We start from the raw sequence: 26,365 nt of genomic DNA, 5'->3' as shown, positions 1-26,365 counted from the left end.
TCATATACACGTACATAAGAGACATTAGATATATGATAAATATTTACATAAACTATTGCATCTAGGTTAAAAGGTAGTAAAAATGCAACGTCTGTTATGACCATTACATAAATTCATAGTGAGAGAAGGTAGATTCTTTGTGTACGTCTTGCAGGTTGCCTTACTAGGAGGTTTTTAGAGTGTGGTCTTTAATTTCCCTTTGATCCAATAGATAGTAGTTGGTTTTTGCTGAGTTCTTTATATCAAGAGGCAAAACATTAAATAATTTTGGGCTTGTGCATAAAACACAACACCATCTTTATATAAAGTTGTTCCGAATTACGGACAAACCAAATCTACATGATCATTTCTAGTCTGAGGAAAATTACCTGCAAATTTAAGTCTAATTTATCCAGAATTTTGATATTTTTTAGATCAATAATAACAAAAAATATTTATGCATATAATCACAAATCTGAAGAGAAGTAATTACTTAAAGAATAAAATTTCCCTAAAAGAAAATACACCTAATTACTTTCCTTTGCACTACTACAAGTCTGTCCACAAAGGATGGCCATGAACTTGTCCAGGCAGAAACAATGCTATGTCAAATGAGTCTAGCATTAAGTATAATAAATAGTTCTCACTGCATCTGCGGTGAGGCTGTGACGCATCTTATACATTATTCTGTAAATTTTCGAGACTTGTAGAGTGACGTCATCTACTGTATGAGTAAATCCCAGAGTAAGTTTTCGTCAATTATAACATCAAGAATTTTTTTTTATGATTCACTTCGCTCAACCTTCTCTCTTCCTGTTGTAGTGGAGACAGAATATTTATGAATCTGTTTTAGAAATTTTTTTTTTTAGCTTTAGAAACACTTTTAATTAATTAAATTTTATCAACCGAGTGACCAATTTCAGTTCTCCATGTATGGTGGAATGTAGGGAGTGATGTCTTTATCAGTTGATAAATATTAGTGTCATCAGCATTGCATATTGGAATTTGGTAGTATAATTGATTACATCATTAATATATATTAGAAAAAGGATTGGTCCAATAACTGACCCTTTTGGTTCACCTCTGGATATAAAACTAAATTATGAACAAGTAGTATTATAGGAAACAGATTGCGATCTATAGCATATGTAGATAGCTGCGAGAGTTCTAATATCACTCCTCTGATTCCTACATGCTGAAATTTGGTTAGTGTTATATAATGATTTATAGTCAAAGGATTTTGTTACGTCGGTGAAAATCCCAACTACAAAGTTTTCCATCTAATGATTTGTAAACGTTATTAACAAAAGTGAAGGAAAGCAGTGTTTGCAGAGTGATTCGCCCTGAAGCCATGCTGGTACTTGCTGACAAGTTTGTTGTCCTCCTTTACTAGACGAACAAGACATATATACATTTTAAATCTTACTATAAGGTGTGTGTGTGTGTGTGTGTGTGTGTGTGTGTGTGTGTGTGTGTGTGTGTGTACGCGTTTTTTTTATTATTGTGTCTCATTCAGATGTATTTTATCCCATAGAGTGTGCTGCGCCCTTCTCCTCGCCGTCAGCACCGTGGCTGAGCCAAGAGGTGCTCGTTCTAGCGGTGGTTCTCGCTCTGGTTTTAGATCTCGCAGTCGTTTTAGATCTCGCAGTCATACTCGGTATGGCAGTGGCTCCAGTTATAATAATGTCTACGGCCAAACAACGACCACCCACAGACCTTGGTACTACGGCTTGATTGTGGGGTGAGGTGAGGGAATTCAAACAGATTTTAAACGTGTGTGTGTGTTTGTGTGTGTGTGTGTGTTTCACTGTTTGATCGGCTGCAGTCTCTGACGAGACAGCCAGACGTTACCCTACGGAACGAGCTCAGAGCTCATTATTTCCGATCTTCGGATAGGTCTGAGACCAGGCACACACCACACACCGGGACAACAAGGTTACAACTCTTCGATTTACATCCCGTACCTACTCACTGCTAGGTGAACAGGGGCTACACGTGAAAGGAGACACACCCAAATATCTCCATCCGGCCGGGGAATCGAACCCCGGTCCTCTGGCTTGTGAAGCCAGCGCTCTAACCACTGAGCTACCGGGTGTGTGTGTGTGTGTGTGTGTGTGTGTGTGTGTGTGTGTGTGTGTGTGTGTGTGTGTGTGTGTGTGTGTGTGTGGCATAGCTGAACAGACTTTCCTTCCGTGTTGTTGTTACAGGTGACTGATTGCCACTCAGCCACACCTACTGCCCACCCTCTGGTAAACCAGACAGGAAGACAGGAGCCATGTCCGGCGCGGCAGGCAGTCCTCCACACAACACGGACCGCTCTCTGTTACTGAAATCTTGAACGCTACAATGTTACCATTACGCTTATCAAAGCTATTTGTTCTTTTCATTCATTGCTGAATAAAGGCATAGCACACTCCGATCTTTGACGTTACTGCCCTTCACACGAACAGCACAGCAGCACAGCAGCACAATAGCACAACAGCACAGCAGCACAACAGCACAGCAGCACAGCAGTACAGCGGCACAGCAGCAAAGCGACACAGGCGAGCGACAAGGGGGCCAGTGCTTCAGACCTGTGGTGTTCTTCCCATACACGAGTATCGTCTTTTGGAAGAGAGAGACGATGTGGAGGGCAACGTGACGGACACAGCGCGTCGCTGAGGCAGGCACGGAGGAAAACAAGAAACAAGATGCAACATGGAAAGACTGTGGCAAGTCTTGGCTAATGCCAGAGGTCAGGAAAGGCATCTACTACAGGGGTGATGCATCCCACATGCTAAAAACAATGCCATGGGTTAGGAGGCGCTGTCCTCGCCTATATAAATTTATCTATATAGAATAGGTGTTCTTTTTATTTCTGTACTTGGCCTTTTTAGCCTTTCCTACTATTCAATTTTTTTTTTATCTGCAGAGCTTATTGTTTTATGATAAGTAGTAATTGAAAAGCATAAAAAGACTAAATATGATTTATAAGACAAGCTGATATCTTATTTATTTACATGTACATAATCAGAAATTCTGAGAAAATTAAGCCTTTGATTGCAGTTATTGTACGTCGATATGTGTTTGCATTACCTTTCAGGTTCATAATTAACCAAAATCCTGAGATGTTTATACTGGTCCACCCGCTCCACAGGTTCCCATACAGTACTGATATACTTGGAACTTTTCTAAAACCTTATTTTTCCAAAACTTGTAATTATTTCTTTGATTTTCTTTACAATTACATCTAAATAATTTTTGCACTTGAGTTATGTAATTTCTGCACATTCATCATTTAGTATCTTTCCTATAATCATTGCATCATCGGCATATTTCAACGGAGGAGGTTGTAAACACCGAAATGATAAATATGATTTACTTCTAGCGAGGCCTAATAGCACTAGCTCTGTTCTAGACCAGTTATTGTCTGGATCAGTTCAGAGGGTGCTGTTAACTCACCATCAAAGCCAGTTGTGATCTCGCTGAACGTGTTTATTTCCCTTTGTGTCTTATGACTCAAGGGGCAGTCACAACCTCCTTCTCAAAAAACTTCATGCACTTACTACACACACGAGTACACCCTTCACTCAAAAAAAAAAAGAAAAAAAAAAAAGAAAACTTCTAACACAGCCTCGGAGTCCCCTTCTGTGGAGGGGATCATAAATGTCCCTAGTTCTCCCGGTAGCGACCAAAAGTGTCTTGACACCATCCTCAACATTTTCATCATTCACTTCTGCAACATTCGCGGTCTTAGATCTAATTTTCAATACGTAGAACACCAACTCTCCTCTACTAAACCTCATCTTCTTTTCTTCTTTTGTCTATCGACTTTTACCTTTCCGTCATGCTGGAAGTTTGCCTACATTCAGCCTGTTCCTAAAAAGAATGACCGTTCTAATCTCTCAAACTAACGCCCTATAGCTTTAATCTCTTGCTTGTCTAAAGTTTTTGAATCTATCCTGAATAGGAAGATTCTTAAACATCTGTCACTTCACAACCTTCTGTCTGATCGCCAGTATGGATTCCGTCAAGGTCGCTCTTCTGGTGATGTCCTTACCGGGACTTGGTCATCCTGTTTTAGAAATTTCAATGAAACTTTTGCTGTTGCGTTAGACATATCAAAAGCTTTTGAAAGAGTCTGGCACAAAGCTTTGATTTCAAAACTGCCCTCCCACGGTTTCTATCCTCCTCTCTGCAACTTTATCTCAAGTTTTCTTTCCGACCGTTCGTTCTATTGCAGGTGTGGTAGACGGCCACTGCTCTTCTCCTAAATCTATTAACAGTGGTGTTCCTCAGGGTTCTGTCTTGTTACCCACTCTTTCTCTATTATTCAATAGTGATCTCCTTAACCAAACTTCTTGCCCTATCCACTCCTACACTGATGATACCACCCTACATCTTTCCACGTCCTTTCAGAGACGATGAGCCCTTCAGGAAGTCAACAGATCACACAGGGACGCCACAGAACGCCTGACCTGTGATCTTTCTAAGAATTTTGATTAGCGAAGCGAAAACCTAATAGTTTTCAATGCCTCAAAAACTCAATTCCACCATCTATCAACTCAACACAGCCTTCCACACAACTATCACCCCTTCTTCAATGGCTCTCAGCTGTCCCCATCTTCTACACACGCTATCATTTAGCCTCGGTTTGTTCTTTACTCATAATCTAAACTGGAAACTTTACATCTTCTCTTGCTAAAACTGCTTCTATGAAGTTAGGCGTTCTTCGGCGTCTCTGCCAGTTTTCTCGCCCCTCCAACTGCTAACTCTATACAAGGGCCTTATCCGTCCTTGTATGGAGTACTCTTTGCATGTTTGGGGGAATTCCACTCACACAGTTTTATTAGGCAGGGTGGAATTAAAAATAATTCGTTTCATCAATTCCCCTCTTCTGACTCACTGTCTTCAGCCTCTTTCTCACCGCCGGTATGTTGCATCTCTTGTTATCTTTTATCACTATTTTCATGCTAACTATTCTATTGATTTTGCTGAGGTCATGCCTCCCCTCCTCCTGCGGCATCACTTCACAAGGCTTTCTTCTTCCTCTCATCCCTATTCTGTCCTATGTCTGGCTCTCTAATACAAGAGTTAACCAGTACTCTCAATCATTCATACCTTTTTCTAGCAAACTATGGAACTCCCTGCCTGCTTCTGTATTTCCATCTCCCTACGACTTGATTTCTTTTAGAAGGTAGCTTTCAAGACAATTGTTCCAGACTTTTTTTCTAATTCTTCTTATTTTTAAAGGAACTGGCAGTCAAGTGGGCCTTTTTAATTTTTTGTTTTCTGTTGCCCTTAGCCAGCTTTCACTCTTACACAAAAAATATTTGATTATGGTACAAATGTTAAAAACATTCCTACACTCACTTCAGCACAGGCTAAATTATATCGTATACAACACACGCCCCTGAGGCACGCCTGTTTTGATGATGATCTGCCAGACAGTACCCTACTAATTTTGGTGATCTGCGGCCTCTTTCGTGTTAAAAGAAAATAAACATCCAGTTAAACATGCTATTGTTAAATTCAACTCCATTGATTTCTTTAAAAGTATATTGAAGGCTGAGATAAAATTTATGAAAAGAAATGCTTGCAAGCGCCATTTATAAAACTTAGCCTTGCCTTTTATACACTTCTGTTCACACAGTAAGCAAATCGCATCGCCTTTTCAATCGTTTCACATTTACGTTAGATTTAAAAGCAGCTCATTTGAATATTTTGGAAATGCAATTTTGGCAACGCGTTTGATTTAGGAAAGTTTCCATAGGTGAGACACTTCACCCAGTGGCTGATGGAGTCCCAGATCAGCCGCTGCAACACCGATGCCCCGTCCAGCCCCGTGACCTCGCTTACATGCATTGACACAGACAGGAGTGTCCGTGTCGTCTGGTGCACTTGTTGGCAGTACAGTAGTGTGTTTCCCGCAGTGGTAACAGAAAAGGGAAGGAGTGGCTGAGTTAAGATGGCTACTTGCCTTGACGCTGCAGGTGCACCATAGTGAGGGGAAGGCCAGAAGGAACATAACATGGCCTGGTGGGGAAGCCCTCACCAGGTGTCCACAACCCGGCAGCACCTGGCACTCTGTTCCGCCGGGTATATGAGGAGGCAAGCCCCAACCAGTGCCACACTTCGACATGGAGCGACGCACCCTGCTGATTGTCCTGCTGTAAGAGTGTGTGTGTGTAATTCACTGTTTGATCTGCTGCAGTCTCTGACGAGACAGCCAGACGTTACCCTACAGAACGAGCTCAGAGCTCTCCACCCGGCCGGGGAATCGAACCCCGGTCATCTGGCTTGTGAAGCCAGCGCTCTAACCACTGAGCTACCGGACCGTGTGTGTGTGTGTGTGTGTGTGTGTGTGTGTGTGTGTGTGTATTTATGCTGCAGTCAACCGTATTCACCTTACAGAGTGTGCAGCTTCCTGCTGCTGGCTGTCACCGCCAAGGCCTCACCTTGGAGAGGTAGCCGCTTCGGCAGACCGCCGTTTGGCGGCAGACCGCCGTTTGGCGGCAGACCGCCGTTTGGCGGCAGACCGCCGTTTGGCGGATCAGGTGAGCGGCTTTAAACAATCTGGTTCAGTTTAAGTACAATATTGATTTGCATTAAAATTTTTATTTATATTACACAGTGAATTATGGGTGTTCTCTCCTGGAAGTGCAGAGTTCATGCCGGTAATTAAGCCATAGAGAGCCTTGCCCTTCACTCTTTCATTTACCAGAAAACTCTAAGAGTTCCAGAGTCTATCTCCTTTTTCCTATGACTTAGTTATAAAGTTTTTGAATAGAGGAATATCATGTCACCTCAGAAAATAAATGGATCCTCTCACACACCAGTAGCAAGAACAACAACGTCGCTGTGTGGTGCTGGATGCTACTGCATACCTACTGTTCTCTTGTCACTAATGCCTCTCTCCTTGCAGGTTGTGTATGTTTCAAGGCACCGTGTCCTTGTTCCTACGGCTAACCCGACCAGCGAACTCTGCTTCTGACAATGCTCCCTCGCGCCACACGACACTCGCCATGGACGGAAAGCGCTGACTCTTGCTTACTTGAATGAACTGATAAATTAACGGAGAATTTTGTTTGGCACTTAGTGGTAAATAAAGTATTAGCAATCCCTGATTTTTAGTATTACCTGTCCCTCACATCAGCAGCACAGTAGCAGCACGGGGGCGTGATGGAGAGAGGTGTTGCAGAGACGCATGTTGTGTTCGTCTCATGAACAGGAAGACACAAACTGCAGAAAGGTCAGGCGGCGCCTCCTGCAGGATGCAGCTCTTCCCCTTCTCTCCTCCTCCGTGTCCTACTGGCGGACCGAGCCGAGCTCACACAGTAGATATGTAATATACAGTCAATAAGATAAGAGAAAAAAAATCTTACGTAACGGTGTGTTACCGTCCACTGACTTGCTTCTCTAAAGCACGTGACGGAAATATGAAGACACACTTCTTGAGAGAGAGAGAGAGAGAGAGAGAGAGAGAGAGAGAGAGAGAGAGAGAGAGAGAGAGAGAGAGAGAGAGAGAGAGAGAGAGAGAGAGAGAGAGAGAGAGAGAGAGAGAGAGAGAGAGAGAGAGAGAGAGAGAGAGAGAGAGAGAGAGAGAGAGAGAGAGAGAGAGAGAGAGAGAGAGAGAGAGAGAGAGAGAGAGAGAAAGAGAGAATGGTGACGAGGTTGAAGTATCACACTTCCACACACCATCTATCAATTCGGGAAATTTTTCACAGAGCAATATCACACTAATACATTATCTTCGCCTCAGTCAATTGTACAGTCAGATCTTGAAAGAATATTTGAATATGTGGACACAACACTTCTTGCACGGGTCACGATACTACAGAAGTGAAGAGCACGAACAAACACTTCTGGTGAGCATTGAAGAGGTGAGCAGAGCCTGTGTGCCGCCCAGCGCTTCCCTTGGCTTGTGGTGAGGCAAGGAGGGAGGGAAAGGCTGGGAAGGAAGAGCCTGGGGCGAGAACGTGCACCATGGAAGGATGGAAGGAAGCACATCACAGTATCCTCAGTAAAATGTTCCCAACCTAACCTCATCCAATCTGAAACAATGTAATTGAATGTACCGTAACCTAATCTTACCTAACAATGGAATGAAGGTAAAATAACCTAACTTGATTTCATCTCACATAATTCAAGTTTACTTGAGCTAACCAAACTTCACCAATTGAATATAACTCAACCTAACTAACCTATCAAGCTAACCTTTCCTGACCTAACCTAACCTAACCCGTCAACGCCTCCTGCCGTTTTGGAATATTGGAGCTCTTGGGCGTTGTGGGAGTCCCGGCAGTGTGTGCGGGGCGTGGCCAGTGCCTGTCACCACTGAGAGTGCCATGAGGAGCGCCACACCTCATCCGCCCTCGACATGGAGCGACGCGCCCTGCTGGTGGTCCTACTGTAAGTGTGTGTGTGTGTGTGTGTGTGTGTGTAATTCACTGTTTGATCTGCTGCAGTCTCTGACGAGACAGCCAGACGTTACCCTACGGAACGAGCTTAGAGCTCATTATTTCCGATCTTGGGATAGGTCTGAGACCAGGCACACCAAGGGACAACAAGGTCACAACTCCTCGATTTACATCCCGTACCTACTCACTGCTAGGTGAACAGGGGCTACACGTGAAAGGAGACACACCCAAATATCTCCACCCGGCCGGGGAATCGAACCCCGGTCATCTGGCTTGTGAAGCCAGCGCTCTAACCACTGAGCTACCGGGCCGTGTGTGTGTGTGTGTGTGTGTGTGTGTGTGTGTGTGTGTGTGTGTGTGTGTGTGTGTGTGTGTGTGTGTGTGTGTGTGTGTGTGTGTGTGTGTGTGTGTGTGTGTGTGTGTGTGTGTGTGTGTGTGTGTGTGTGTGTGTGTGTGTGTCTAATCCTCCTCCTTCCCTAGGGTGTGTGCCTGCCTGCTGGCCTCTGCCGTGGCCTTTCCTCTGCCTGAACCGCTGTCTGGAAACAGATTCCCTCTTCGTGAAGGTAAAAACTCAGTCCTGCAGTTACAGAGACCTTCATGTACAGCTTCGCTCCCATTCCCATCCACTACAGTCCCAGCAAGCCGTATCACTCTCCTCCTCCGCTGCCTCAGGACACATCTGCCCTCTCTCTACTCCTGGCAAAGGTTTCCCTGTCAGTTTAGTGCTTAGCCTCTCCATGAACCCTCAGCGTGATAACTCACACACCGCTTCACGGACACTCCACACACAGTAGTCTCCACGCCTACGGAAAGACACAAGAATTCTCGGCAATCTGTGGGTAGGACAGAGACATCACGTCTATAACACGAGTGACGAGGTGATGCAATATAACTCTGGGCCGCCTGACACCAGCGATCACATGCTTATCAATCTTACTTTCTGTCAATCTGTATATCTTCCATCTTTTTATATACCTGTCCCTTTTCTTTTCTCTAATCTCTGTGTTATTTCTTCCGAACAGATCCCAACTGCTTCTGCTTCCCAATGTCCTGTGTGTGTGCAGGGGACCCTGTACCGTAGTGGTGGCGGCAGCAGGACTGGCACCCTCGCCACGACCCACGACCTGGACCTCTTCAAGACAACGGCCTGGACTGTGCTGATGGGGGAAGCAACACTCCTCGTCTCTGCCTCCTTTAGATACTCCACACACGGAATGCACTGATGTTACCTGCAAGGTCTGGAGGAAGCCCGCCACTTCAGGCACAAGATGGATCAGCTCTCTTGACCTCGAAAATCTCAACCAAGACCCGAGAGATCAAGAAAAGAGACAAAATAAAAACACTTCACTTTCACTTGTTTTCACTTTTCACGTCCTAATAAAGTCTGCAATATCTATTGATCTTACTCTGACCAACCCAAAAGACCAAGAAAAGAAGGAAAAAACCCTTTCTCCTCTTTCACTTGCCTTCATGTCTTAATAAAGCCTGCAATATCTATTGATATGTAATTAATCTGACCTTTCGTTCCCTTTTCTCCACGCGGCCAATGCATTACAATAACCAATGAGCCTCAATACACGGTATCCTCTCGGCGCCTCTTCGCTTCCTGCCAGTCCGGTGCGTGTTGGGAGTCCCGGCAGGGTGGGCGGGCGTAACCAGCGTCTATCACACATTGCGAGCCCCATGACAGGCGCCACACCTCACCTGCTCTCGAGAGCTACCGACGTGCCCTGCTGGTGGTCCTTTTGTGAGTGTGTGTGTTCTCTACGCTTCCTTTATTCTTCTTATTATTTCTTCATTCATTCCTCTTCTTCCTCTTATCTTTTTCATTCCTTCTCCTCATGACTTCTTAATCCGTCTTTCATTCCTTCTTCTTCACTTCCTCTACCTCTTCGTCCTTCTTTAAAAGCTCTTTCACTTTCCTTTTTATCTTTTTTATTCCCTCGTGTGTGTGTGTGTGTGTGTGTGTGTGTGTGTGTGTGTGTGTGTGTGTGTGTGTGTGTGTGTGTGTGTGTGTGTGTGCACGGGTGCGCTCTTATCTAACCTTCCTCGTTCCCCAGGGTGTGTGCCTGCCTTCTGGCCTCTGCCGTGGCCTTCCCGCAGCCTGACCCTCTGCCATCTTACCTAAACACTCTCTTATTCTGATGATCCCTATAATGGAGTACACGGTGTTCATAAGACAACTCATTCTGTGAATCTGTTCATCGTGTTTACCAAATGTTTGCCTCCTTTTTAAGCAGGAAGGATGCGTGAGATGCCAAGTCGTTCACTTTGACTAATTCCTGTGTTGTCTCCCCAAACAGCCAACAGATGCCTTTGCTATACTTTCCCGTGTAACTGTGGATGGGGCCGCACACCTCTTCGGTAATGAGGAAAACGCCTGACCTCTGGAGCCTCTACATGACCTGACCTGAACTCACCTGTTCTGAACCAACAAGCCTCAGGATGAAAAATAAAACAAAATAGAGACTCTTCCTTCTCACTTCTCACTTGCATTCACGCCTAATAAAGCCTGCAATATCTGTTCATGCTTGATATTAGTTTGGTGTTCCTTTGCCTCGCTGCACGCTGGCTGTCTGGTGGAGGCACAAGAAAGGCTTGCAAGCGTCATTTAGAAAAGTTAACCTTACATCTGACACACTTCTGTTCTTACAATAAGCAAATCGCATCGAATCACTAAGACTTTCCAATCTTTTCACATAAACAACATTTGCGTTAGATGTGAGAGCAATTCATTAAAATGTTTTGGAAATGCAATTTTGGCAACGCGTTTGATATGGGAAAGTTTCCATAGGTGAGACACTGCATCCCCTGGCTGATGGAGTCCCGGAACAGCCGCTTCCGCTCCGACGCCCAGTGGCTTTCCCACACGCATTGACATAGGCAGGAGTGTCCGTGTCGCCTGGTGCACTTGTTGGCAGTACAGTAGTGTGTTTCCCGCAATGGTGACAAAAAAGGGAAGGAATGGCCGAGTTAAGATGGCTATTTACCTCGCCGCGGCAGGTGCACCATAGTGAGGGAAGGCCAGAGGAACATAACATGGCCTGGTGGGAAGCCCTCGCCAGGTGTCCACAACCCGGCAGCACCTGGCACTCTGTTCCGCCGGGTATATGAGGAGGCAAGCCCCAACCAGTGCCACACTTCGACATGGAGCGACGCACCCTGCTGATTGTCCTGCTGTAAGAGTGTGTGTGTGTGTGTGTGTGTGTGTGTGTGTGTGTGTGTGTGTGTGTGTGTGTGTGTGTGTGTGTGTGTGTGTGTGTGTGTGTGTGTGTGTGTGTGTGTGTGTGTGTGTGTGTGTGTGTGTGTGTGTGTGTGTGTGTGTGTGTGTGTGTGTGTGAAGCAAAGTAAAGTAAAGTTTATTGCCATTTCATTACATATATATATATATATATATATATATATATATATATATATATATATATATATATATATATATATATATATATATATATATTGGTTAAATAAATGTGTTCATTGGCATGGTCTATCGAGTCAAGGCTGCCTGGTAGACGTAGTTACTGAACTATGTAGTGACTCTGTCAGAAGACTTCACTTCGCAATATATTCATAAGAATACAAGAATAAGTCATATTTCACCCAATCACGTTCACACTATACATACATACGAACACATTACTTATACAAATACTTGTCCGTACATACACATATGTATACTTCCTGAATAATTCATATACTTCTTTAAAGTAAACTTATCATACAATACAATAATGATGGACTGCGAGCTGCTAGTTATAAACACCTAAGGAAATGTTCTTTGTTTTTTCTTTTAAATTGAAAGTAGCTAATACTAGTAATATATTTCATATTAGCAGGCAAGGAATTCCATAGCTATGGACCAAAGTAAAATATGCTGTGCTTGAATAACTGTGTGCGGAATTGCGGGCACTCCAAATTTAAGTTCCCACTTCTTGTTGCATACGATGAATCTACACATTTAAATAGTTATTATTTGGAAATCTGTTAATGAACTTGAAGATGGAGAAAAGGACAAAACACTTATGAATATCGAAGAAATTCAATAGTTTATTATTAGAAAAAAAAAAAAAACTATAGATGTTGAGTCGAATTTACCCATAAAAAATATACATCGCAAAATTTTGTTTTGAATTATTTTTAATCTATTTATGAAAGACGGCCAAGTGCAGGCCCAAACTGAGACACAATAAATAAAATAAGGATAGCAGAGTGTATAGTAAATACTGAGTAGGACTTCAGATGGTTTCATGCATACATTATCAATATGAATATTCCAATTAAGGTTATCATCAATAAATACACCTAAAAATTTTTATCTGAGTGACACATTGCAGAGTTTGACCTTCAAGAAGAATTGGTTGGATATGATTTATTACTGACCGATTTTGGAAAAAATACAATTGGTTTTACGTATATTGAGTGTTAGTTCGTTACGTTTTTTCCATTAATTTATCAAATGTAGTTCTGTAATTCACCACGGTCTCCTACTGTGTGTGTGTGTGTGTTTGTGTGTAATTCACCTCGGTCGCCTGTTGGTCACTCAGCCAGTCTTCCCCATTACGGAGGGAGCTCAGACTTCTTAGACCGATCTTCGGGTAGGACTGAGACCACATCACACACAACACACACCGGGAAAGCGAGGCCACAACCCCTCCAGTTACTCGAGTTACATCCCGTACCTATTTACTGCTAGGTGAACAGGGGCCACACATTAAGAGGCTTGCCCATTTGCCTCACCGCTTTCCGGGATTCGAACCCGGCCCTCTCGATTGTGAGCCGAGCGTGCTAACCACCGCTGTGTGTGTGTGTGTGTGTGTGTGTGTGTGTTTATGCTGCAGTCAACCGTGTTCACCTTACAGAGTGTGCAGCTTCCTGCTGCTTGGTGTCACCGCCGAGGCCTCGCCTTGGGGTAGTCGCCGCTTCGTGAGACCGCCGTTTGGGGGCAGACCACCATTTGGCGGATCAGGTGAGCGGCTCTAGACCATTTAGTTCGGTTCAAGTATTGTGTTACTTTGAATGTGTAATATTTTGATATTACACATTGAATTATAGTTGTTCCCTACTGGAAGTGCAGAGTTCACGCCGGTAAGCCACAGAGAGCCTCGCCCTTCACTTTTTCATTTACCAGTAAACTCTATAAGTTCCAGTGTCTGTACCTCCTCCTGCCTATGACTGTTTTAAAAAACGGGGTGATCATGTCACCTCAGAAAACAAATGAACCATATCACACAACAGTAGCAACAACAACAATCGTCGCTGTGTGGTGCAGATTGCAGCTTCACCCTAGGTGATTCCTCACCACTAATGTCTCTCTCCATGCAGGCTGTGTGTGTGTCACGACACCATGTAAATGTCCCTACTACGGCTAACCCGGCCAGCGAACACGGAATCTGACAGTGCTCGCTCGTGGCCACACGACACTCGCCATGGATGGAAAGCGCCGACTCTTGATTCTTTGGATGAATTAAAATTTAGTTTTGCACTTAGTGGTAAATAAAGTATTAGCAATCCCTGATGTTTGTCATTACCTGTCCCTGATATGAGCAGCACAGCAGTAGCACTGGGGCGTGAGTGAGGGTGGTGTTGCAGAGACGCATGTTGTGTTCGTCCCATGAACAGGAAAACACAAACTGTGGAAAGGTCAGGCGGCGCCTCTTGTAGGATGCAGCTGTTCCCCTCCTCTCTTCCTCCGTGTCCTACTGGCGGACCGAGCCGAGCTCACACAGTAGATATGTAATATACAGTCAATAAGATAAGAGAAAAAATCTTACGTAACGGTGTGTTACCGTCCACTGACTTGCTTCTCTAAAGCACGTGACGGAAATACACACTTCTTGAGAGAGAGAGAGAGAGAGAGAGAGAGAGAGAGAGAGAGAGAGAGAGAGAGAGAGAGAGAGAGAGAGAGAGAGAGAGAGAGAGAGAGAGAGAGAGAGAGAGAGAGAGAGAGAGAGAGAGAGAGAGAGAGAGAGAGAGAGAATGGTGACGAGGTTGAAGTATCACACTTCCCACACACCATCTATCAATTCGGGAAATTTTTCACAGAGCAATATTACACTAATACATTATCTTCGCCTCAGTCAATTGTACAGTCAGATCTTGAAAGAATATTTGAATATGTGGACACATATTCTGCTTCTGCTTCCCAATGTCCTGTGTGTGTGCAGGGGACCCTGTACCGTAGTGGTGGCGGCAGCAGGACTGGCACCCTCGCCACGACCCACGACCTGGACCTCTTCAAGACAACGGCCTGGACTGTGCTGATGGGGGAAGCAACACTCCTCGTCTCTGCCTCCTTTAGATACTCCACACACGGAATGCACTGATGTTACCTGCAAGGTCTGGAGGAAGCCCGCCACTTCAGGCACAAGATGGATCAGCTCTCTTGACCTCGAAAATCTCAACCAAGACCCGAGAGATCAAGAAAAGAGACAAAATAAAACACTTCACTTTCACTTGTTTTCACTTTTCACGTCCTAATAAAGTCTGCAATATCTATTGATCTTACTCTGACCAACCCAAAAGACCAAGAAAAGAAGGAAAAAACCCTTTCTCCTCTTTCGCTTGCCTTCATGTCTTAATAAAGCCTGCAATATCTATTGATATGTAATTAATCTGACCTTTCGTTCCCTTTTCTCCACGCGGCCAATGCATTACAATAACCAATGAGCCTCAATACACGGTATCCTCTCGGCGCCTCTTCGCTTCCTGCCAGTCCGGTGCGTGTTGGGAGTCCCGGCAGGGTGGGCGGGGCGTAACCAGCGTCTATCACACATTGCGAGCCCCATGACAGGCGCCACACCTCACCTGCTCTCGAGAGCTACCGACGTGCCCTGCTGGTGGTCCTTTTGTGAGTGTGTGTGTTCTCTACGCTTCCTTTATTCTTCTTATTATTTCTTCATTCATTCCTCTTCTTCCTCTTATCTTTTTCATTCCTTCTCCTCATGACTTCTTAATCCGTCTTTCATTCCTTCTTCTTCACTTCCTCTACCTCTTCGTCCTTCTTTAAAAGCTCTTTCACTTTCCTTTTTATCTTTTTTATTCCCTCGTGTGTGTGTGTGTGTGTGTGTGTGTGTGTGTGTGTGTGTGTGTGTGTGTGTGTGTGTGTGTGTGTGTGTGTGTGTGTGTGTGTGTGTGTGTGTGTGTGTGTGTGTGTGTGGTGCGCTCTTATCTAACCTTCCTCGTTCCCAGGGTGTGTGCCTGCCTTCTGGCCTCTGCCGTGGCCTTCCCGCAGCCTGACCCTCTGCCATCTTACCTAAACACTCTCTTATTCTGATGATCCCTATAATGGAGTACACGGTGTTCATAAGACAACTCATTCTGTGAATCTGTTCATCGTGTTTACCAAATGTTTGCCTCCTTTTTAAGCAGGAAGGATGCGTGAGATGCCAAGTCGTTCACTTTGACTAATTCCTGTGTTGTCTCCCCAAACAGCCAACAGATGCCTTTGCTATACTTTCCCGTGTAACTGTGGATGGGGCCGCACACCTCTTCGGTAATGAGGAAAACGCCTGACCTCTGGAGCCTCTACATGACCTGACCTGAACTCACCTGTTCTGAACCAACAAGCCTCAGGATGAAAAATAAAACAAAATAGAGACTCTTCCTTCTCACTTCTCACTTGCATTCACGCCTAATAAAGCCTGCAATATCTGTTCATGCTTGATATTAGTTTGGTGTTCCTTTGCCTCGCTGCACGCTGGCTGTCTGGTGGAGGCACAAGAAAGGCTTGCAAGCGTCATTTAGAAAAGTTAACCTTACATCTTACACACTTCTGTTCTTACAATAAGCAAATCGCATCGAATCACTAAGACTTTCCAATCTTTTCACATAAACAACATTTGCGTTAGATGTGAGAGCAATTCATTAAAATGTTTTGGAAATGCAATTTTGGCAACGCGTTTGATATGGGAAAGTTTCCATAGGTGAGACACTGCATCCCCTGGCTGATGGAGTCCCGGAACAGCCGCTTCCGCTCCGACGCCCAGTGGCTTTCCCACACGCATTGACATAGGCAGGAGTGTCCGTGTCGCCTGGTGCACTTGTTGGCAGTACAGTAGTGTGTTTCCCGCAATGGTGACAAAAAAGGGAAGGAATGGCCGAGTTAAGATGGCTATTTACCTCGCCGCGGCAGGTGCACCATAGTGAGGGAAGGCCAGAGGAACATAACATGGCCTGGTGGGAAGCCCTCGCCAGGTGTCCACAACCCGGCAGCACCTGGCACTCTGTTCCGCCGGGTATATGAGGAGGCAAGCCCCAACCAGTTCCACACTTCGACATGGAGCGACGCACCCTGCTGATTGTCCTGCTGTAAGAGTGTGTGTGTGTGTGTGTGTGTGTGTGTGTGTGTGTGTGTGTGTGTGTGTGTGTGTGTGTGTGTGTGTGTGTGTGTGTGTGTGTGTGTGAAGCAAAGTAAAGTAAAGTTTATTGCCATTTCATTACATATATATATATATATATATATATATATATATATATATATATATATATATATATATATATATATATATATATATATATATGGTTAAATAAATGTGTTCATTGGCATGGTCTATCGAGTCAAGGCTGCCTGTTAGACGTAGTTACTGAACTATGTAGTGACTCTGTCAGAAGACTTCACTTCGCAATATATTCATAAGAATACAAGAATAAGTCATATTTCACCCAATCACGTTCACACTATACATACATACGAACACATTACTTATACAAATACTTGTCCGTACATACACATATGTATACTTCCTGAATAATTCATATACTTCTTTAAAGTAAACTTATCATACAATACAATAATGATGGACTGCGAGCTGCTAGTTATAAACACCTAAGGAAATGTTCTTTGTTTTTTCTTTTAAATTGAAAGTAGCTAATACTAGTAATATATTTCATATTAGCAGGCAAGGAATTCCATAGCTATGGACCAAAGTAAAATATGCTGTGCTTGAATAACTGTGTGCGGAATTGCGGGCACTCCAAATTTAAGTTCCCACTTCTTGTTGCATACGATGAATCTACACATTTAAATAGTTATTATTTGGAAATCTGTTAATGAACTTGAAGATGGAGAAAAGGACAAAACACTTATGAATATCGAAGAAATTCAATAGTTTATTATTAGAAAAAAAAAAATACTATAGATGTTGAGTCGAATTTACCCATAAAAAATATACATCGCAAAATTTTGTTTTGAATGATTTTAATCTATTTATGAAAGACGGCCAAGTGCAGGCCCAAACTGAGACACAATAAATAAAATAAGGATAGCAGAGTGTATAGTAAATACTGAGTAGGACTTCAGATGGTTTCATGCATACATTATCAATATGAATATTCCAATTAAGGTTATCATCAATAAATACACCTAAAATTTTTTATCTGAGTGACACATTGCAGAGTTTGACCTTCAAGAAGAATTGGTTGGATATGATTTATTACTGACCGATTTTGGAAAAAATACAATTGGTTTTACGTATATTGAGTGTTAGTTCGTTACGTTTTTCCATTAATTTATCAAATGTAGTTCTGTAATTCACCACGGTCTCCTACTGTGTGTGTGTGTGTGTGTTTGTGTGTAATTCACCTCGGTCGCCTGTTGGTCACTCAGCCAGTCTTCCCATTACGGAGGAGCTCAGACTTAGACCGATCTTCGGGTAGGACTGAGACCACATCACACACAACACACACCGGGAAAGCGAGGCCACAACCCCTCCAGTTACTCGAGTTACATCCCGTACCTATTTACTGCTAGGTGAACAGGGGCCACACATTAAGAGGCTTGCCCATTTGCCTCACCGCTTTCCGGGATTCGAACCCGGCCCTCTCGATTGTGAGCCGAGCGTGCTAACCACCGCTGTGTGTGTGTGTGTGTGTGTGTGTGTGTGTTTATGCTGCAGTCAACCGTGTTCACCTTACAGAGTGTGCAGCTTCCTGCTGCTTGGTGTCACCGCCGAGGCCTCGCCTTGGGGTAGTCGCCGCTTCGTGAGACCGCCGTTTGGGGGCAGACCACCATTTGGCGGATCAGGTGAGCGGCTCTAGACCATTTAGTTCGGTTCAAGTATTGTGTTACTTTGAATGTGTAATATTTTGATATTACACATTGAATTATAGTTGTTCCCTACTGGAAGTGCAGAGTTCACGCCGGTAAGCCACAGAGAGCCTCGCCCTTCACTTTTTCATTTACCAGTAAACTCTATAAGTTCCAGTGTCTGTACCTCCTCCTGCCTATGACTGTTTTAAAAACGGGTGATCATGTCACCTCAGAAAACAAATGAACCATATCACACAACAGTAGCAACAACAACAATCGTCGCTGTGTGGTGCAGATTGCAGCTTCACCCTAGGTGATTCCTCACCACTAATGTCTCTCTCCATGCAGGCTGTGTGTGTGTCACGACACCATGTAAATGTCCCTACTACGGCTAACCCGGCCAGCGAACACGGAATCTGACAGTGCTCGCTCAGGCCACACGACACTCGCCATGGATGGAAAGCGCCGACTCTTGATTCTTTGGATGAATTAAAATTTAGTTTTGCACTTAGTGGTAAATAAAGTATTAGCAATCCCTGATGTTTGTCATTACCTGTCCCTGATATGAGCAGCACAGCAGTAGCACTGGGGCGTGAGTGAGGGTGGTGTTGCAGAGACGCATGTTGTGTTCGTCCCATGAACAGGAAAACACAAACTGTGGAAAGGTCAGGCGGCGCCTCTTGTAGGATGCAGCTGTTCCCCTCCTCTCTTCCTCCGTGTCCTACTGGCGGACCGAGCCGAGCTCACACAGTAGATATGTAATATACAGTCAATAAGATAAGAGAAAAAATCTTACGTAACGGTGTGTTACCGTCCACTGACTTGCTTCTCTAAAGCACGTGACGGAAATACACACTTCTTGAGAGAGAGAGAGAGAGAGAGAGAGAGAGAGAGAGAGAGAGAGAGAGAGAGAGAGAGAGAGAGAGAGAGAGAGAGAGAGAGAGAGAGAGAGAGAGAGAGAGAGAGAGAGAGAGAGAGAGAGAGAGAGAGAGAGAGAGAGAGAGAGAGAGAGAGAGAGAGAGAGAGAGAGAGAGAGAGAGAGAGAGAGAGAGAGAGAGAGAGAGAGAGAGAGAGAGAGAGAGAGAGAGAATGGTGACGAGGCTGAAGTATCACACTTCCCACACACCATCTATCAATTCGGGAAATTTTTCACAGAGCAATATCACACTAATACATTATCTTCGCCTCAGTCAATTGTACAGTCAGATCTTGAAAGAATATTTGAATATGTGGACACAACACTTCTTGCACGGGTCACGATACTACAGAAGTGAAGAGCACGAACAAACACTTCTGGTGAGCATTGAAGAGGTGAGCAGAGCCTGTGTGCCGCCCAGCGCTTCCCTTGGCTTGTGGTGAGGCAAGGAGGAGGAAAGGCTGGGAAGGAAGAGCCTGGGGCGAGAACGTGCACCATGGAAGGATGGAAGGAAGCACATCACAGTATCCTCAGTAAAATGTTCCCAACCTAACCTCATCCAATCTGAAACAATGTAATTGAATGTACCGTAACCTAATCTTACCTAACAATGGAATGAAGGTAAAATAACCTAACTTGATTTCATCTCACATAATTCAAGTTTACTTGAGCTAACCAAACTTCACCAATTGAATATAACTCAACCTAACTAACCTATCAAGCTAACCTTTCCTGACCTAACCTAACCTAACCCGTCAACGCCTCCTGCCGTTTTGGAATATTGGAGCTCTTGGGCGTTGTGGGAGTCCCGGCAGTGTGTGCGGGGCGTGGCCAGTGCCTGTCACCACTGAGAGTGCCATGAGGAGCGCCGCACCTCATCCGCCCTCGACATGGAGCGACGCGCCCTGCTGGTGATCCTACTGTAAGTGTGTGTGTGTGTGTGTGTGTGTGTGTGTGTGTGTGTGTGTGTGTGTGTCACTCTGTAATGCATATAATATGTTAGTGACAAAAAATCTCAAAACTTCAGATAAACCTTTTGTTGGTAATAATACTTTTAATAAGCAAGACACTCGGATATCGAAACTTGATACCTAAATTGCTTCCAGGACATTGATCCCATATATACTAGATTTTAGAGTGGAGCAGAGTGATTTACCATCTGACCACGCCCTAATAACAGTAACAATGGCCTGCATTGGTATAGATCTAGTTAATCTTCTCAAGAGGGCAGTGTCACTGGGAGATCACTCTGCACCATGCGAAAGTACTATATCAAGTGAACTCAGAAGAAAACCAACTTCCTTTTGACAAAATTATTAGATAAAAATTTAAAGATAATATTGCTTACTATGATCACGGGGTGCTGTGAACTTTCCATTAAAGCTTGTTTTGATCTCGCTGAACATTTCCCTTTGTGTCTCACAACTCAAGGGAACAGTCACAGCCTGCCGTATAAAAAACAACTCTCCCTCTTCAGAGAAAACTACATGCACTTAACACACACACACATCCTTCACTTAAAATTCAAAATTCAAAATGGCAACTCCAAATCCAACCTCGGAGTTCCCTTCTGGAGAGGGGACCAGAAATGTCTCCAGCTAGGTCGGATTGCTATCTCTCGTTGGCGTCCCAAAATGTCTCACTTTTTCTTCATTAACTTTTGCAACATTTGCGGTCTTTGATCAAATTTTCAATCTATGGAACGCCACCTCTCCTCTACTAAACCTAATCTTCTTTTCCTCACCAAAACACAGCTCTCTGAAGCAACTGACAGTAGCACCTTCTCTGTTCCCTCCTACTTTCTCTATTCTCATTTTCGTTCAAAGCTAGAGTTGCGTCTATGTGCACAACGACTTAACTTGCTCTTGTGCCTACGCTCTTGAGTCTTCCGAGGTTTCCATCATCTGGTTTAGACTCGAAGTCACTCTCTAACCAAATTTATTTGTGGTGTCTATCTCTCCCCTAACTCCTCTGACTATAATAAATTCTTAGACTTTCTAACTTCCAAAGTGGAGCACATTCTATCCGTTTACCCTTTCGCGGAGATTTCCATTATTGGAGATTTCAATGTTCACCACCAGCTTTGGCTATTCTCTCCTTTAACTGACCATCCTGGTGAAAAAGCCTTCAACTTTGCTATCCTCCATGACCTAAAGCAACTGGTGCAACACCCTAGTCGTATCCCTGACCGTTTTTGGAGATACGTCCAACATTCTTAATGTTTTCCTTACCTCTAATCCTTCTTTTTATGCTGTTACCCTATCATCTAAGTTGGGCTCCTCTGATCACAATCTCATTTCTGTAACTTCTTCTATTTTTCCAATCCCTCTTCAGCATACCCCAAAGTGGAGGTGCCTCTGCCAGTTGGGGGACCTGAGGAGGTATTATGCTGATTTTCCCTGGATGATTACTGTTTCCGTGTCAGAGACCCATCTCTGTGTGCTGAACGCATAACAGAGGTGATAGTGTCTGGCATGGAGGCGTACATTCCTCATTCTTTCTCTCAACCTAAATCTTCTAAACCTTGGTTTAACACAGCCTGTTCTCGTGCTATACATGATAGAGAGGTTGCCAAAAAAGGTACTTGAGCCTTCCATCTCCTGAATCTCATGCACTTTATATTTCTCCCCGGAATCATACCAAGCCTGTTCTTCAACTTGGCAAACACTCCTTCATAAATAGATAATGTCAATATCTTTCAAACTCAAACTCCCTCGTGACTTCTGGCATCTAGCCAAAACATCTCAAATAACTTCACTTCTTCATCTTTCCATCCTTTATTTCATCCTGATGGCACCATTACCATTTCTTCTGTCTCTAAAGCTGAACTCTTCTCTCAAACCTTTGCTCACAACTCCACCTTGGATGATTCTGGGCTTGTCCTCCTCCCTCTGACTATTTCATGTCTACAATCAAAATTCTTCGTAATGATGTTTTCCATGCCCTTGCTGGCCTAAACCCTCGGAAGGCTTATGGACCTGATGGGGTCCCTCCTATTGTTCTCAAAAACTGTGCTTCCGTGCTTGCACCTTGCCTGGCCAAACTCTTCCAACTTTGTCTATCGACTTCTACCTTTCCTTCCTGCTGGAAGTTTGCCTACATTCAGCCTGTTCCTAAAAAGGGTGACCGTTCTAATCCCTCAAACTACCGTCCTATAGCTTTAATCTCTTGCTTGTCTAAAGTTTTTGAATCTATCCTGAATAGGAAGATTCTCAAACATCTGTCACTTCACAATCTTCTATCTGATCGCCAGTATGGCTTCCGTCAAGGTCGCTCTACTGGTGATCTTCTGGCTTTCCTTACTGAGTCTTGGTCATCCTCTTTTAGAGATTTTGGTGAAACTTTTGCTGTAGCGTTAAACATATCAAAAGCTTTTGATAGAGTCTGGCATAAAGGTTTGATTTCCAAACTGCTCTCCTACGGCTTCTATCCTTCTCTCTGCAACTTTACCTCAAGTTTCCTTTCTGACCGTTCTACTGCTGCCGTGGTAGACTCCTAAATCCATTAATAGTGATATTCCTCAGGGTTATGTCCTATCATCCACTCTCTTTCTATTATTCATTCATGACCTTCATAAGCAAACTTCTTATCCTATACACTGCTACACTGATGATACCACGCTACATCTATCCACGTCCTTTCAGACGCAACTCTCAATCACTCATACCTTTCACTATTAAACTTTGGAACTCCCTACCTGCTTCTTTATTTCCATCTTCCTACGAATTGATTTTATTGAAGAGGGAGGTTTGAAGACATTTGTCCCTATCTTTTGGCTAATTCCTATAAAATCTTTTAGGAAACCTGCAGTTTGAGTGGGCCTTTACTTTTTTAATGTTTCATTGCCCTTGGTAGGTCTCCCTCTTGCGTAAAAAACAAAGCCTCAAGATGAAAAATAAAACAAAATAGAGACTCTTCCTTCTCACTTGCATTCACGTCCTAATAAAGCCTGCAATATCTGTTCATGCTTGGTATTACTTTGGTGTTCCTTTGCCTCGCTGCACGCTGGCTGTCTGGTGGAGGCACAAGAAAGGCTTGCAAGCGTCATTTAGAAAAGTTAACCTTACATCTTACACACTTCTGTTCTTACAATAAGCAAATCGCATCGAATCATTAAGACTTTCCAATCTTTTCACATAAACAACATTTACGTTAGATGTGAGAGCAATTCATTAGAAAGTTTTGGAAATACAGTTTTGGCAACGCGTTTGATATGGGAAAGTTTCCATAGGTGAGACACTGCATCCCCTGGCTGATGGAGTCCTGGACCAGCCGCTGCCGTTCCGACGACCAGTGGCTTTCCCACACGCATTGGCACAGGCAGGAGTGTCCGTGTCGCCTAGTGTACTTGTTGGCAGTACAGTAGTGTGTTTCCCGCAATGGTGACAAAAAAGGGAAGGAGTGGCCGAATTAAGATGGCTACTTGTCTCGCCGCGGCAGGTGCACCATAGTGAGGGGAAGGCCAGAAGGAACATAACATGGCACTGTGGGAAAGCCCTCGCCAGGTGTCCACAACACGACAGCACTTGGCATTCTCTTCCACCGGGTATATGAGAAGGAACGCCCCTACCAGTGCCACACATCAACATGGAGCGACGCACCCTGCTGATTGTCCTGCTGTAAGTGTGCGTGTGCTTGTGTGTGTGTGTGTGTGTGTGTGTGTGTGTGTGTGTGTGTGTGTGTGTGTGTGTGTGTGTGTGTGTGTGTGTGTGTGTGTGTGTGTGTGTGTGTGTGTGTGTGTGTGTAATTCACCACGGTTGTCTGCTGGTCACCCAGCCAGTCTTTCCCATTATGGAGCGAGCTCAGAGCTCATAGACCGATCTTCGGGTAGGACTGAAACCACATCACACACAACACACACCGGGAAAGCGAGGCCACAACCCCTCGAGTTACATCCCGTACCTATTTACTGCTAGGTGAACAGGGGCTACACATTAAGAGGCTTGCCCATTTGCCTCGCCGCGCCGGGACTCGAACCCGGCCCTCTCGATTGTGAGTCGAGCGTGCTAACCACTACACTACGCGGTGTGTTTCTGTGTGTGTGTGTGTGTGTGTGTGTGTGTGTGTGTGTGTGTGTGTGTGTGTGTGTGTGTGTGTGTGTGTGTGTGTGTGTATGTGTGTGTGTGTGTGTGCGTGTGTGTGTTTATGCTGCATTCAACCGTGTTCACCTTACAGAGTGTGCAGCTTCCTGCTGGTAGCTGTCACCGCCGAGGCCTCGCCTTGGAGAGGTAGCCGCTTTGGCAGACCACCAAAGGGCGGCAGACCGCCGTTTGGTGGATCAGGTGAGTGGCTTTAGACAGTCTGGTTTGGTTCAAGTGCAGTGTTGATTTGTATGTATAATATTTTGATATTACACATTATATTATTATGGGTGTTCTCTCCTGGAAGTGCAGAGTTCACGCCGGTAATTAAGCCATAGAGAGCCTCGCCCTTCACTTTTTCATTTACCAGAAAACTCAAAGAGTTCCAGAGTCTATCTCCTCCTTCCTATGACGTAGTTTTAAAGTATTTGAATAGAGGATGATCATGTCACCTCAGAAAATAAATGGATCCTCTCACACAACAACAGCAACAACAACAAGCGTCGCTGTGTGGTGCTGGATGCTGCTGAATACCCATTGTTCTCTCCTTGCAGCTTGTAGGTGCATCAGGGCGCCGTGTCCTTGTTCCTACTTCGGCTAACCCGGCCAGCGAACTCTGCTTCTGACAATGCTCATGGATGGAAAGCGCTGTCTTGCTTACTTCAATGAACTGATAAATTAACGGAGAATTTTGCTTTGCATTTAGTGGTAAATAAAATCACAGCAATCCCTGATGTTTGGTATTACCTGTCCCTCACATCAGCAGTACAGCAGGAGCACAGGGGAGTGAGGGAGGGTGGTGTTGCAGAGACGCATGTTGAATTCGTCCCATGAAAAGAAAGATACAAACTACGGCAAAGGTCACGCGGCGTCTCCTGCAGGATTTTTTATTTTTTTTTAACGCAAGAGGGAAACATACAAAGGGAAATAAATTATAAAAAAAGGTCCATTGGATCTGCAGGTTCCCTAAAGATCTAATAGAAAATAGCCAAAAAGTCTTAGAGAAAATAAGTCAAGTCGTAGGAAGATGGAAATGCAGAAGCAGGCAGGGAGTTCCAGAGTTTACCAGTGAAAGGTATGAGTAATTGAGAGTACTGGTTAACTCTTGCATTAGAGGATTGGACAGAATTGGGATGAGAGGAAGAAGAAAGTCTTGTGCAGCGAGGCCGCAGGAGGATGGGAGGCATGTAGTTATCAAGATCAGGAGAGCAGTTAGCATGAAAATAGCTATAAAAGATAGAAAGAGATGCTACATTTCGGCCATAAAAAAGAGGCTGAAGACAGTTAGTCAGAGGAGGGGAGTTGATGAGACGAAAAGCTTTTGATTCCATCCTATCTAATAAAGCTGTATGAGTGAAACCCCCCAAACATACGAAGAGTACTCCATACAGAGGTGGATTAAGGCCCTTGTACAGAGTTAGCAGTTGGAGAGGTGAGAAAAACTGGTGGAGACACATCAGAACGTTCAACTTTATAGAAGCTGTTTTAGCAAGAGATGAGATGTGAAGTTTCTAGTTAAGATTATGAGCAAAAGGACAGACCGAGGATATTCAGGGTGGAAGAGGGAGACAGTTGAGTGTCATTGAAGAAGAGGGGATAGTTGTCTGGAAGGTTGTGTCGAGTTAATAGATGGAGGAATTGAGCTTTTGAGGAATTGAAAACTAGATTTTCTCTGCCCCAATCAGAAATCTTAGAAAGATCAGAGGGCAGGCGCTCTATGGCATCCCTGCGTGAACTGTTGACTTCCTGAAGAGTTGGTCGTCTCTGAAAAGACATGGAAAGATGAAGGATGGTGTCAACAGCAGAGGAGTGGATAGAGCAAGAAGTTTGGTTTAGAAGGTCATTAATGAATAATAGAAAGAGAGTGGGTGAAAGGCCAGAACCCTGAGGAACACCACTGTTAATAGGATGCAGCTGTTTCCCTACTCTTCTCTTCCGTGTCCTACTGGTGGACCGAGCTCAC

The 26,365-nt window shown here is 44.3% G+C and overlaps 7 long non-coding RNA genes across 7 annotated transcripts in view; 6 read left to right on the top strand and 1 right to left on the bottom strand.

Moving 5' to 3' along the window:
* The window catches only part of LOC123508728, a 3,258-nt gene extending 865 nt beyond the window's left edge, over window positions 1-2,393 (top strand). The window contains exons 2-3 of the long non-coding RNA XR_006675990.1: window positions 1,514-1,725; window positions 2,187-2,393. This is a non-coding gene — a long non-coding RNA (uncharacterized LOC123508728). The remainder of the gene's footprint in view (window positions 1-1,513; window positions 1,726-2,186) is intronic.
* A 3,577-nt stretch (window positions 2,394-5,970) lies between these two features.
* Window positions 5,971-7,080, top strand: LOC123508725. The gene is made up of 3 exons (XR_006675987.1): window positions 5,971-6,130; window positions 6,373-6,515; window positions 6,884-7,080. It is a non-coding gene; the product is annotated as an uncharacterized LOC123508725 (long non-coding RNA).
* Window positions 7,081-10,388: 3,308 nt separating this feature from the next.
* Window positions 10,389-13,888, top strand: LOC123508723. The gene is made up of 3 exons (XR_006675985.1): window positions 10,389-11,557; window positions 13,238-13,344; window positions 13,701-13,888. It is a non-coding gene; the product is annotated as an uncharacterized LOC123508723 (long non-coding RNA).
* A 392-nt stretch (window positions 13,889-14,280) lies between these two features.
* LOC123508733 lies at window positions 14,281-16,653 on the bottom strand. The gene is made up of 2 exons (XR_006675995.1): window positions 16,497-16,653; window positions 14,281-14,774 (listed from the first exon to the last, which is right to left on the bottom strand). It is a non-coding gene; the product is annotated as an uncharacterized LOC123508733 (long non-coding RNA).
* On the top strand, window positions 15,031-16,032 carry LOC123508732. The gene is made up of 2 exons (XR_006675994.1): window positions 15,031-15,225; window positions 15,567-16,032. It is a non-coding gene; the product is annotated as an uncharacterized LOC123508732 (long non-coding RNA).
* Window positions 16,650-18,942, top strand: LOC123508724. The gene is made up of 3 exons (XR_006675986.1): window positions 16,650-16,685; window positions 18,293-18,399; window positions 18,754-18,942. It is a non-coding gene; the product is annotated as an uncharacterized LOC123508724 (long non-coding RNA).
* A 1,286-nt stretch (window positions 18,943-20,228) lies between these two features.
* LOC123508726 lies at window positions 20,229-25,131 on the top strand. The gene is made up of 4 exons (XR_006675988.1): window positions 20,229-20,243; window positions 23,553-23,940; window positions 24,497-24,603; window positions 24,957-25,131. It is a non-coding gene; the product is annotated as an uncharacterized LOC123508726 (long non-coding RNA).
* Window positions 25,132-26,365: the final 1,234 nt, after the last annotated feature.

Source organism: Portunus trituberculatus, chromosome 25, assembly GCF_017591435.1.
Source record: "Portunus trituberculatus isolate SZX2019 chromosome 25, ASM1759143v1, whole genome shotgun sequence".
NCBI classification, from domain to species: domain Eukaryota; kingdom Metazoa; phylum Arthropoda; class Malacostraca; order Decapoda; family Portunidae; genus Portunus; species Portunus trituberculatus.
The sequence above is the reverse complement of the archived record's forward strand: the minus strand, read 5'-3'. Positions and strand labels throughout refer to the sequence as shown.